The sequence below is a fragment of the Apium graveolens genome, chromosome 9, assembly GCF_009905375.1.
Source record: "Apium graveolens cultivar Ventura chromosome 9, ASM990537v1, whole genome shotgun sequence".
Lineage (NCBI taxonomy): Eukaryota > Viridiplantae > Streptophyta > Magnoliopsida > Apiales > Apiaceae > Apium > Apium graveolens.
The window spans coordinates 156,311,287-156,322,879 of record NC_133655.1 but is presented as its reverse complement, the minus strand read 5'-3'; the positions used below and the strand labels follow the sequence as shown (position 1 = coordinate 156,322,879).

General features: G+C 37.6%; 1 non-coding gene across 1 annotated transcript; it reads right to left on the bottom strand.

Annotated features, from left to right (window-relative positions):
• Positions 1-10,410: 10,410 nt before the first annotated feature.
• LOC141688046 (small nucleolar RNA R71) lies at positions 10,411-10,517 on the bottom strand. Its single transcript, XR_012561515.1, has one exon. It is a non-coding gene; the product is annotated as a small nucleolar RNA R71 (small nucleolar RNA).
• Positions 10,518-11,593: the final 1,076 nt, after the last annotated feature.

Here is an 11,593-nt window from a genome sequence, read left to right as displayed (position 1 = left end):
TTAGGAGAAACGACAGTTTTAAGTAACGGCATTTCGCGACCGAACCATTACCCCTCGCCTTACTTTGAAACCTTGGTTAAGGACCTTAAATGACTAATTGGGGTATGAAACAATTAGGTAAAGTGTATTAGGAAGTTGGTAAGACACTCGCGAAAGAATCGCCTTAAAACTCGTAATGGTTGATTTATTAAAAATGGTGGAGCCGAGGGTACTCGAGCGACTTAAGAGAATCAGTAAGCGCGAAAGCGAACGTTAGGACTCTAAATGGTTAAAGTCTAGTTTCTTAAGCGACCGGGGTTTAATTCCGACTTATATTGTTGTTCATAGGTTATCAGACCCACTCTAAGCTTAAGTCTATCCGGGAGCACTCAGGCAAGTTTTCTACCCGTATAACTGTTGTTGTGATGTATATGTGTATATGCATGATCTTGTGATAAATGCATATTTGTTATTAGCAAATTCTTGCGATATATTGGAGCATGTGATATGGTATATATGCATGCCTGTTTCGTATTCTTGATTTATATATCTGTTGGTTCAAATGCTTATTAGTTGCATAATACCTATGCTAGAGATAAGCAGTAGTTGCGTATACCCTGAGTATAGAGGACCCAAAGGTGAACCCTTTTCTAAAACCGGGAGTAGATGTTCCCGAGTATATGATATATATATATATATATTTTTATATATATATATATATTGATATGGTTTTTAAAAACTATTAATCGAATAAGGTTTATTCGATAACTTTATATTATTTAATGAATATTACTTGAATATTCATTCGAGGACTTATGACTCACTTTATATTATTTAATGAATATTATTTGAATATTCATTTGAGGACCTACGACTCCGATTATTTACTGAAATATATTCTTTATTTTATTAAAGAATAAGGTGTCGATAATCAAACTTATTTTTGATTATTCAAATAAAGATAGTACTTTCGTATAAGTATATCTTTGGTTATTTAATACTCATTTCAAGTATAAGTTTTACAACTTCTACTTCAAGTTATTTATATAGAGATTATCCTTATGGGAATATTATTTAATAATATTCAGATATTTTCTAATATATTGGGACTGATTTATTTCATTAAATCAGCATTACTCCAAACATTCTTTAAAATGTTTTCGAGTCTTCAAAATGATTTTTAAAAGTTAGGGCGGATCCAAAAACTCATTTTTATATTTAAGATCCTCCTTTCGAAGGGGATTTAAATACTCGCTCAAAACCTGAGGGATCCGGCTCTGTGGTGTATTTTATATTCGCAACGAGGTTGATGTTTTTAGAAAACAGTTTGATTACTTGCCCAATGTTCAGGAAGTAAGCCCATCCAATTGAGTCGACATAAGCGACAGGCCGGGGTACGGTCTATCATAGTGTAAGTGGTTGGGTGGCAGCCCATCAACGCGTAAGAGGCCGGGTGGCGGTCCAGCATAAGGTCTTAATACGACCAGGGTAATGACCGGTGGGGGATTCATCCATCTACTAGTAGAAAAAGTTACTTATTGGTATCTTTGCCTGATCAGCAAGATATCGGGTTTATGCCAAAATTCTTTTCTTTCCAAATTCATTGGATATTACAACTCTGTTCATACTTTACATGACAGAGGTTTTCAGGAGATGTATGAGAGATATATATATGGATATATATATATATATAGATATCGGGACTTAATGAAGTATCTCGTAACTTCATTTCATTCCATGATATTTCAAAGATTGAATCTATTCAGGTCTTATCTTATAGTCTCATCTATGTGATGAACTTTTGAAACTGATGATACCTTGAACGGTGGTAGTTCAAGTAGTATCCAGAAAATATATAAGTATATTAAAGTATCTTGTAACTTCATCTTTTCAACTTATATCTGGTTAATGATTATCTTATGCATGACAAAGATTTTCACAAAAACGTTGAGACAAGGTTATATATATGAGATCACCTTGCAACGATAATTTTATACAGTTATAAACTGGAACTCTGTGTATATTATACATGTCAGAGGATTTCAAGGATTGTGAAAAGTATATAGGTATATATATACTGAATATTTTGCGACTTGGTCGCGTTAAGATATCAGCTTGGTTCATTTCTTCTTGACCAAGACTTTCATGAGTACTATGAGAATGCTCATATATAGTTAATCATTATACATATTATTTTGGTGGGCTTGTTGCTCACCCTTGCTTTCTTCTTTTATCACACAACAACAAATAGAAAAGATGAACATGACCAAGCTCCCAATTCGCGAGCGGATAGGAAACGTTCCACAGTTTCCTATAGGCGCTGATGTCGCTGTAGCTGAGGTAGGAACTACCAATAGGCTAGGCTTTCAACTTTTGATGTACCAGACTTATGTATCTTTATCAATTATAATAATGGCAAAGAAATGTAAATCTATTCAGAAACCCTTTTAAGGTGTAATGACATATAATTTTGGAATAAAATGACTCGTGTTATTTTTGGATATTAATCTCTGAGACTATAACTTGTGGTGTGTGTTTTTATTGTGGGGTCACAGTACAGAGTAGTTGATTGTTTATTAAGATTGGGTATTATTAAGGGAAATGGAACTCGTGACAACCCGGATCCCCGACCCCGGATTTGGGGGTGTTACATGTGTTGCTTGTCTTAGTTCCTGACCTATGGTCATTGGCAACTTAATTACCCCTTCCACGGGGCATTCCACTCCTGCAAACCCATATATCGGCATATCGGTCAGGGTTAATTGAGAATCATTTTAACCCATCCTTAAAAAGGTATCATGGAGCAAGATGTCCACCGAGCCACCATTATCTACGAGGACCCTCTTCACCGGGATGTTCCCTATTATCGATGTTATGACCAGTGGGTCGTCATGAGGAAATTTCACACCCTCTAAGTCAGAATCATCAAGTCCTGGCCCTCTTTGGGGCTTCCCCAACAAATGCATAACTTCTCTAGTATATGCTTTCCTTGAGTTTTTGGATGAACCGGCAACAGTTGGCCCTCCAAAGATAGTATTTATCACAGACTCTCGGGGTCGTGGTCCTCCAAAGATTGCATTTATCACCGGTCCCCTAGGCTGGGGATTTTGCCCCTGATCGTCTTGGTCCCTCCTACGATCATCAAAATTCTTTCTCCCATTGTTATTCCTATTTCCTCCATCTCCAGTGTACTTGCTCAACCTTCCTTTTCAAATGAGGAACTCTATTTCATCTTTTAATTGTCTACACTCATCGGTGTCATGACTAGCATCCTTGTGAAATCTGCAATATTTGCTCTTATCTAGCTTGGTAGGATCAGCCTTCAGGGGTTTAGGCCAACGAATATCTCTATCTTTCTCAATTTCTATCAAGATCTGGCTCCTAGGAGCATTCAACTTAGCATATTCAGTGAACTTTTGCCTAGGTCCTCCCTTCTTCGGGGTCGAATCAGTGTTTTGCTCAGTTCTAGGATACTTGTCCTTAGCAATATATTCCAGATCAGTATTTCGCTTCTTGCCACCAACGGGCTCGCTATTCACTACTGTCTTCCTCATTCTTTCCTCCACTTTGATGTATTTCCCGACCCTATCTTGGTGTTGTAACATACTTTCAGGGGGCGCTTGGCCAATGATATCTTGAAGAACTCGTCCCTAGTTCCATGTTGCAGTGCTATCATAGCTACCTTGTCATCAAGGTCTGGGACTTTTAAAGCTTACTTGGTGAAACGATTCAAATAGTCTCTCAAGGACTCCTTCGCTCCCTGCACAATGCTAATGAGGGATGCTGAACTTTTCTCATGCACTCTCCCACTGATGAATTGCTTAATAAAAGCCTGACTTAGTTCTCTGAAGGACCCAATAGAATTCGGGGGCAAACGGCTTTACCATCTTTGAGCTATTCCTGACAGGGTTTGTGGAAAGGCCCGACACTTAATAGCATCGTTCACGGGCTGGAACAACAGTGCTTTAGAGAATGTCCTGACATGATTAGCGGGATCTCCAGTGCCATCATAAGCTTTGATGGTGGGAATCTTAAACTTCCTTGAGATATGGGCGTTCATTATTTCTTCGGTGAATGGTGGAGTAGGATTATCAAGATCTCCAAGGGGAAGAAGATTGCTTGGATCAGCCCTTGGGACAACAGTCCTTCTCTGTAGTGGACCATCCAGGTCTATGATTGGAGGAGGATTTCCCCCCCTTGAGGTAGTGGGGGTCGGTAGGTTTGGTGCGCCTCCAAATCGCGCTTCAGCCTTTGAATCTCAGCCTCGTGAGCTCTGATTCTCTCCTGCACTTCTTGGGGATTCGTCCCTCGGGTGCTCCTAGGGCGCTGATAAGTGGCATTTTATACCACTTAGAACATCTTAAAATGGCTTAAATTGGTGCCTTGAAATCAAGTATTTTGTGTATTTGATGTGTTTTTCTAGTGTTTATGCATTTCAGGGTATTAGTTGCATTTCGGAGGAGTAATCATCAAGAATAAGCCTTGGTATGTGTTCACCATTGCGAGAGGAAAGAAATGGGCAGATTACGGCGAAGAAATGAAGCAAACTCAGGATTTTTCCAGAAGGGTCCTGAGCGCCCGCTCAGCAATGCTGAGCGGCCGTGCAGAAAGCTGAGCGCCCGCTCAGCTATGCTGAGCGGCCGCGTAGGGTCGGGAAAAAAGACAATTTATTTTAGGACTTCTACTTCTGTTTGGCTTCCACTTCTATGTAATCTGAGTTTTATGGGACTATTATATAAGTAGATTTGGAGACGTTTTCAAGAGGTTGGATCGTGGTATTACGCAAGGAGCGAAGGAGATAAGGAAGAAGACCGTTTTAGCACACAACAACAAAGAGGAAGCATATTTTCTCGTGATTCTTGTTTCGTTATAACGTTGGATGCTAGTTTTCTTACTTTGAACCTATTTACTCTTGTGACGTACTCTGATTTAATATAATTAGTTTAGTTATTATTTTTGTGTGTTTGTTTATCATGATTTCATATGAACCCATGATGACGATGAGTGCTATTATGGGCTAATCGTGATCATGGGGTTGCAACGGATTTACTATGGAATTCTTTAGTTAATTGTTTAATACTTTAGTGTGTGATGATTGTATGATATCTAGTATTGGTTGTGCGTATTCGTCTTATGTGCGTCGCGAACATATAAGATAGGGTGTTAATCTCTTGTGAAGCGACGGTGGATCTTGAGATTTAGAACTTGCCATGCTAGCATAGGTTCATGTACGGTGTGCATGATTATGGGTAACTCTAACAGTTTTATTTGCCCTGTGTAATCAAAAGGAATAACTTGTGCTTAAATCGTTGTGTTGTCAATTTCTGTAGACATATAGGAACTCAACATAATTGATGACTATTCAACTTCTATCTTAATTGTGGATGTTTGGTAGAATGGTATTAGTACAATGAAAGTTGGCTTTTATCAGTTTCGTGTTATTCGATTAATATCATCACTGTCACATGCTAAAGGTAATAACAATAACTATTAAAGGAAGTAGTAATGAAGTTGTGATCTCATGAGTGTTTTAATATTGTTAATTTGAAGAGTTAATTAAGTGATTAATTAAGTAGTTAATTGTAGTTAATGTTTAGTCAACAATTCTAAGTGTTAGTGTCTTAACTTTTAGAAGTAATCATACATTGGTGCGTGAGTTTAATTAAACAATAATTAGTCTGAGTTTCTGTGTGAACGAACTAGAAAGTATTCTATATTACTTGAGAACGCGTATACTTGTGTGGATATTAGCGTGTGTTTTTGCCCTAACAAGTTTTTGGCGCCGCTGCCGGGGACTCGGCGTATTTGTTTAGTTTATGTACTTACCATCATTGGTCATTAGGACTCAGTGATTAGGACGTAGTAGTTACTTATTGTTTCTGGTTGTGTTTCAGGTACTTTAGCGAGCGTTTATGCAAACTCGTTCTCGTACTCGCAAGAGGACTTTAGATACAGCTGAGGAGACAGACGAAGTTCTTGATATTCCGGAGAAGATAGATTTTGAAGATTCGGATTCAGGAATTGAGCGGAAAGAACCAGTAAACATGGGTGATCGTATTATTCAGGCTGATCCAGCTCTTATGGACTTTTCTCGGCCAAAAATTGATAACATTCAGTCAAGCATCCTTCATCCAGCTATTCAAGCTAACACCTTTGAAATCAAGCCGGGCACTATTCAGATGGTGCATAATTCTGTTTCTTTTGGAGGAGCTGCGACTGAAGACCCCAACATACACATAAGGAATTTTGTCGAGATCTGCAGCACTTTTAAGTATAATGGCCTGACTGATGAGGCTATCAAGCTGAGGCTTTTCCCATTCTCACTAAGGGACAAAGCTAAGGACTGGTTACATTCTGAACCAGCTGGGTCCATCACTACGTGGCAAGATCTTGCGCAAAAGTTTCTGGTGAAGTTTTATCCGATGGCAAAGACTGCTGCTATGAGGAGTTGTAATAACCCCCAAAATTTTGAACTTTTTGTAACCCTTGTGAATAGTGTTTTAGCTGAATGAGAAAACTTTTCATGCCACCATATGTAGGGGTTCTGTTATGGATATTCTGAGATTTTATTAGTACTCTACATGGTATATAAGTGTATGTAAAGATCACCAAAATCCAATTCCGAGCACTTTGATTTTCCCGGAAATCCACTAGATACGGAAAGAATTGAGTATAAGGTAACAGGATAAAAAGGATTTAAATAAAAGGATTATAAGAGAGGATTATAAAAGGAATATGATATATTGAGAAAGGTTAAGGGAACCTAAGTAATAAGATCCCGAGTATGATCCCTCAAACGATAAACGAAAACGAAAGTTAAGCGAACCGTATAACAGATCAGTGGTCATTAGGCAAACAATTAGGAAGTTAATCAAAGAGATTAGTGGGGATGAGGTCACCCAACCAATGAGAAGAGGACAAGGAGGGAAAGATGACATCATAGCATAACACAAGCATGACATGGGAAGGAAGGAGGTGTGGTTGAATGAGAACCACACAAAGTCCAAGGTTAAATAGGTAATTAACTAAAACAAAAACAAAACCAACCAACCAAGCCAAATAATTCATTCTTCATCAAAACAAAAAAGAAACCAAGGCATTATTTCTTCATTTTCTCTCGGCTTTTTCACTTTTTAAAGGCAAGAATTTTCAAAATCCAAGATCCAAGCTTCCTAAATTGGTGAGTTAATTCCCTAATCATCCTTATGCATAGTTATGGCTATATCATGAGTTTAAGCCTTCAATTCCTTCTCAATCTTCTTCAATAAATCAATGAAGAAGACAATGAATAGTGTTTTCAAGGTTTTAACTTGAATTTTTTCTTGTTTTCCTTTAAGATCCAAGCATCCATAAGACTTCTCAAAGCTTCTTAAGGCTTCCTAGCTACTCCCACCACTTCAAGGAAGGTATATCATCTCCAAACCCTAGATTCCTATGTATAATAAGATGATTTTGATTATTATGGTGATATAGTAGCTTAATGCTTGTGGTTTAGAGTTTGGGTTGGAGTGGTAGTGAAATGGAATGGTAAATCTTGTTGTTTTGGTTAAAAGAACTTAAGTATAGTTAAATTCAAGCTTAGGCATAAGTATAAATGTTAATATTGAGTAGATTGGGGCTGCTATGATGAGATAAGGATGGACTTTGGTTGTATGAATGGGTTGAGGTTGAATTGTGATGGTTTTTGAATGGTTTAAAATTGGGAAATCGCGTAAACATAGCCGTCGTAATGTCCGATTTACTTTAGACTGCTTTTGTTCATAACATTAGGACCCTAGAACCCCCTGCTAGATTTTGACCATTGCCATTTTTAGATAGCTCATGTTACGAGCTTCGTTTTGATATGTAGCTCGTTCGATTCCGATGCACGGTTTAGGAGAAACGACCGTTTCAAGTAACGGCGTTTCGCGAACGAAACTTTTCCCCTAGCCTTACTTTGAAACATAGGTTAAAGACCAAAAAGGGTTAATTAATGTATGAAACAATTATGGTAAGTGTGTTAGGAAGTTATTAAGCCACTCGCAAAAGAATCGCCTTAAAACTCGTAATGGTTAATTTATTAAAAATGGTGGAGCTGAGGGTACTCGAGTGACTTAAGAGAATCAGTAAGCGCAAAATGAGCGTTAGAGTCTAATTTGGTTAGAGTATAGATTTACAAGTGACTTTGGTTTAATTCCAACTTACTTGTTGTTTATAGGTTACCAGACTCGTCCCGAGCCTTTTATCACCCCCAGTCGCTCAGGCAAGTTTTCTACCCGTTATACTGTTGTTGTGATGTATATGTGTATATGCATTATCTTGCGATAGATGCATGTTGGTTAATTAGCAAATCTTGCGATATATTGAAGCATGCTGATATGGTATATATATGCATGCCTGTTTCGTATTCTTGCCATATATATCTGTTGGTTCAGTTGATAATATCTATGCTAGAGATAAGCGGTATTGAGTTTACCCTTAGTGTAGGGGATCAAAAGGTGAACATATTTCTAAACCGGGAGTCGATGTTCCCGAGTATAATATATATATATTTTTATATATATATGGTTATAGTTTTCAAAACTATTAATCGAATAAGGTTTATTCGATAACTTTAACTTTATTTTATTATTGAGTATTATTTCGAATATTCATCCGAGGACTTATGACTCCTTTATTTTATTATTGAATATTATTTCAAATATTCATTCGAGGACTTATGACTCCTTTATATTATTTATTGAATATTATTTCGAATATTCATTCGAGGGCTTATGACTCCTTTTATTTGATTAATTGAATATTATTTGAATATTCATTTGAGGATGTATGACTCCTTTATTTTATTTAATGAATATTATTTATAATATTCATTCGAGGTATTATGACTCCGCTTATTACTGAAATATATTCTTTATTTTATTAAAGAATAAGGTGTTCGATAATCAAACTTACTTTTGATATTCAAATAAAGATATTACTTTCGTATAAGTATATCTTGATTATTTACTATTCATTTCAAGTATAAGTTTTAAAACTTCTACTTCAATTATTTTTATAAAGATTATTCTTTATAGGAATATTATTTAAATAATAATATTCAGATATTTTCTAATATATTGGGACTGATTTATTTTGTTAAATCAGCATTACTCCAAACACTCTTTAAAGTGCTTTCGAGTCTTCAAAATGATTTTTAAAAGTTAGAGCGGATCCCAAAACTCATTTTTATATTTAAGATCTTCCTTTTAAAAAGGGGATTTAAATACCCGCTCAAAACCTGAAGGATCCGGCTCTATGGTGTATTTTATATTCGCAACAAGGTTGCAGTTTTGGTAAATGAATTGATTACTTACCCAACGTTCGGGAAGTAAGTCCATCTATCGAGTCGGTATAAGCAACATGGGCTCAGTGGGCGTCCATGATAGTGTAAGTGGCTCAGTGGGAGTCCATCAAATGCATAAGTGGCTGAGTGGCAGTCCAGCATAAGGTCCTATTGCGACCAGGGTGATGACCAGTGGGGAATTCGTCCATCTACTAGTAGAAAAGGTTACTTATTGGTATCTTTGCCTGATCAGCAAGATATCGGGTTTATGCCACAATTCTTTTTCCCTTCCAAAAAAATTCATTGGATGTTACAAACTCTGTTCATACTTTACATGACAGAGGTTTTCAGGGACTGTATAAGGAAGATGTATATGTGGATATATATATCGGAACTTAATGAAGTATATCATAACTTCATTTCCTTCAATACTACTGCAAAGATTTAATCTATTCAAATCTGTCTTGTAGTCTCATCTATATGATGAACTGTTGAAAGCTCGTTATACTTTGAACAGTGGTAGTTCAAGTAACTTTATAATTGATATAAGTATAGTGAAGTATTTGGTAACTTCATCCCTTGTTTTTACTTATATCTAGTAAGTAATTATCTTACACATGATAAAAGATTCTAGTAAGTATCCATTTAGATACTTGTATTATTGTTATCACTATATATTATCTTGCGAGCTGTAAGGCTCACTCTTGCTTTATTTCTTCACACAACAACAGTTAGGAAGGATGGCCAGACTCCAGCAGACCCAGCGCAAGCGCGTGGGAAGCGTCCCGCGTCTTCCCGTTGATGTTGTAGCTGCTATAGATGCAGAGGTAGATCTATTGTAGATCAGACCATCTACTTTTGAGAATCAATTATGTATAATTATAACTTGTGGCAGATAATGGCAATTAATTGTAAACTTATTAAGTAATCATTTTGGGTTGTAATAACTTTTAAATTGTGGATTCAAAGACTTGTACTTATTTCAATTTCATCTCTGAGACTATAACGGGTTATGGTATGTGTTAGTGTGGGGTCACAGCATGAGGTTAATTATTATTAATTAAGTGAAGTGATATTGTGGAGAGAAAGATCGTGACGACCCGGATCCCCGACCCCGGATCTGGGGGTGTTACAGGAGTGCTCTTACTCAGTTTGGGCAGCAACCTACAGAATCTATGTGCGAAGCTTGGGAACGCTACAAGGAAATGTTGAGGAAGTGTCCACATCATGGAATGCCCGATTGGATGGTGATCACTGGTTTCTATAATGGTTTGGGGGCCCAATCTCGGCCCATGCTCGATGCAGCAGCTGGAGGCGCCTTATGGGCTAAAAGCTATACTGAGGCTTATAATCTTATCGAGACTATGGCTGAAAATGAGCATCAAAACCCAACTCAGAGGATGATGCCTGGTAAGGTAGCAGGTATTCTGGAAGTCGATGCAGCCACCGCTATTGCAGCACAGCTTCAAGCGCTGTCAATGAAGGTTGATTCTCTGGCTACATATGGAGTTAATCAAATAGCTATGGTTTGTGAGCTTTGTGCATGTTCTCATGCTACAGATCAGTGTTCTCTTGTCAACGAATCTGTTAAGTATGTGAATAATTATTAGCGACAACAGCAGCCTGTGCCAGCTACTTATCATCCTAATAACAGAAATCATCCAAATTTCTGTTGGGGGAATAATCAGAATGCTATTCAGCCACCATATCAGCAAGGTGTGAGTAAACAGTTTAACCCACCTGGATTCCAGCAACCACAGCAGTATGCTCAAAGGCAATCATATCCTCAACAGGGAAGTGCAGCTGCACCTACTAGTACTGATTTTGAGGAACTTAAGCTGTTATGCAAGAGTCAGGCAGTTTCTATCAAGACCTTGGAAAATCAAATCGGTCAAATAGCCAATGCAGTGCTCAATCGTCAACCTGGAACTCTTCCCAGTGACACGGAAGTACCAGGCAGGAAGGAAGCTAAAGAGCAAGTAAAGGCTATTACCTTAAGGTCTGGAAAAGTTGCTAATGCTGAAAAGGCAAAAGAAGGAGAAGCTGAAATTAGAGATGAAGAAGCTAAGCAAAAGGAGAAAGCGGCGGAACCAAGGAAGACTACTGTTGAACACACTCTGCCTGAGGGTAATACAGGGGAGAAACAGCTCTATCCTCCACCACCTTTTCCTAAGAGATTGCAGAAACAAAAGCTGGATAGACAGTTCGGTAAGTTTCTAGAGGTGTTCAAGAAACTTCACATCAATATACCTTTCGCTGAGGCTCTGGAGCAAATGCCTAGTTATGCGAAGTTCATGAAGAGCATTCTTT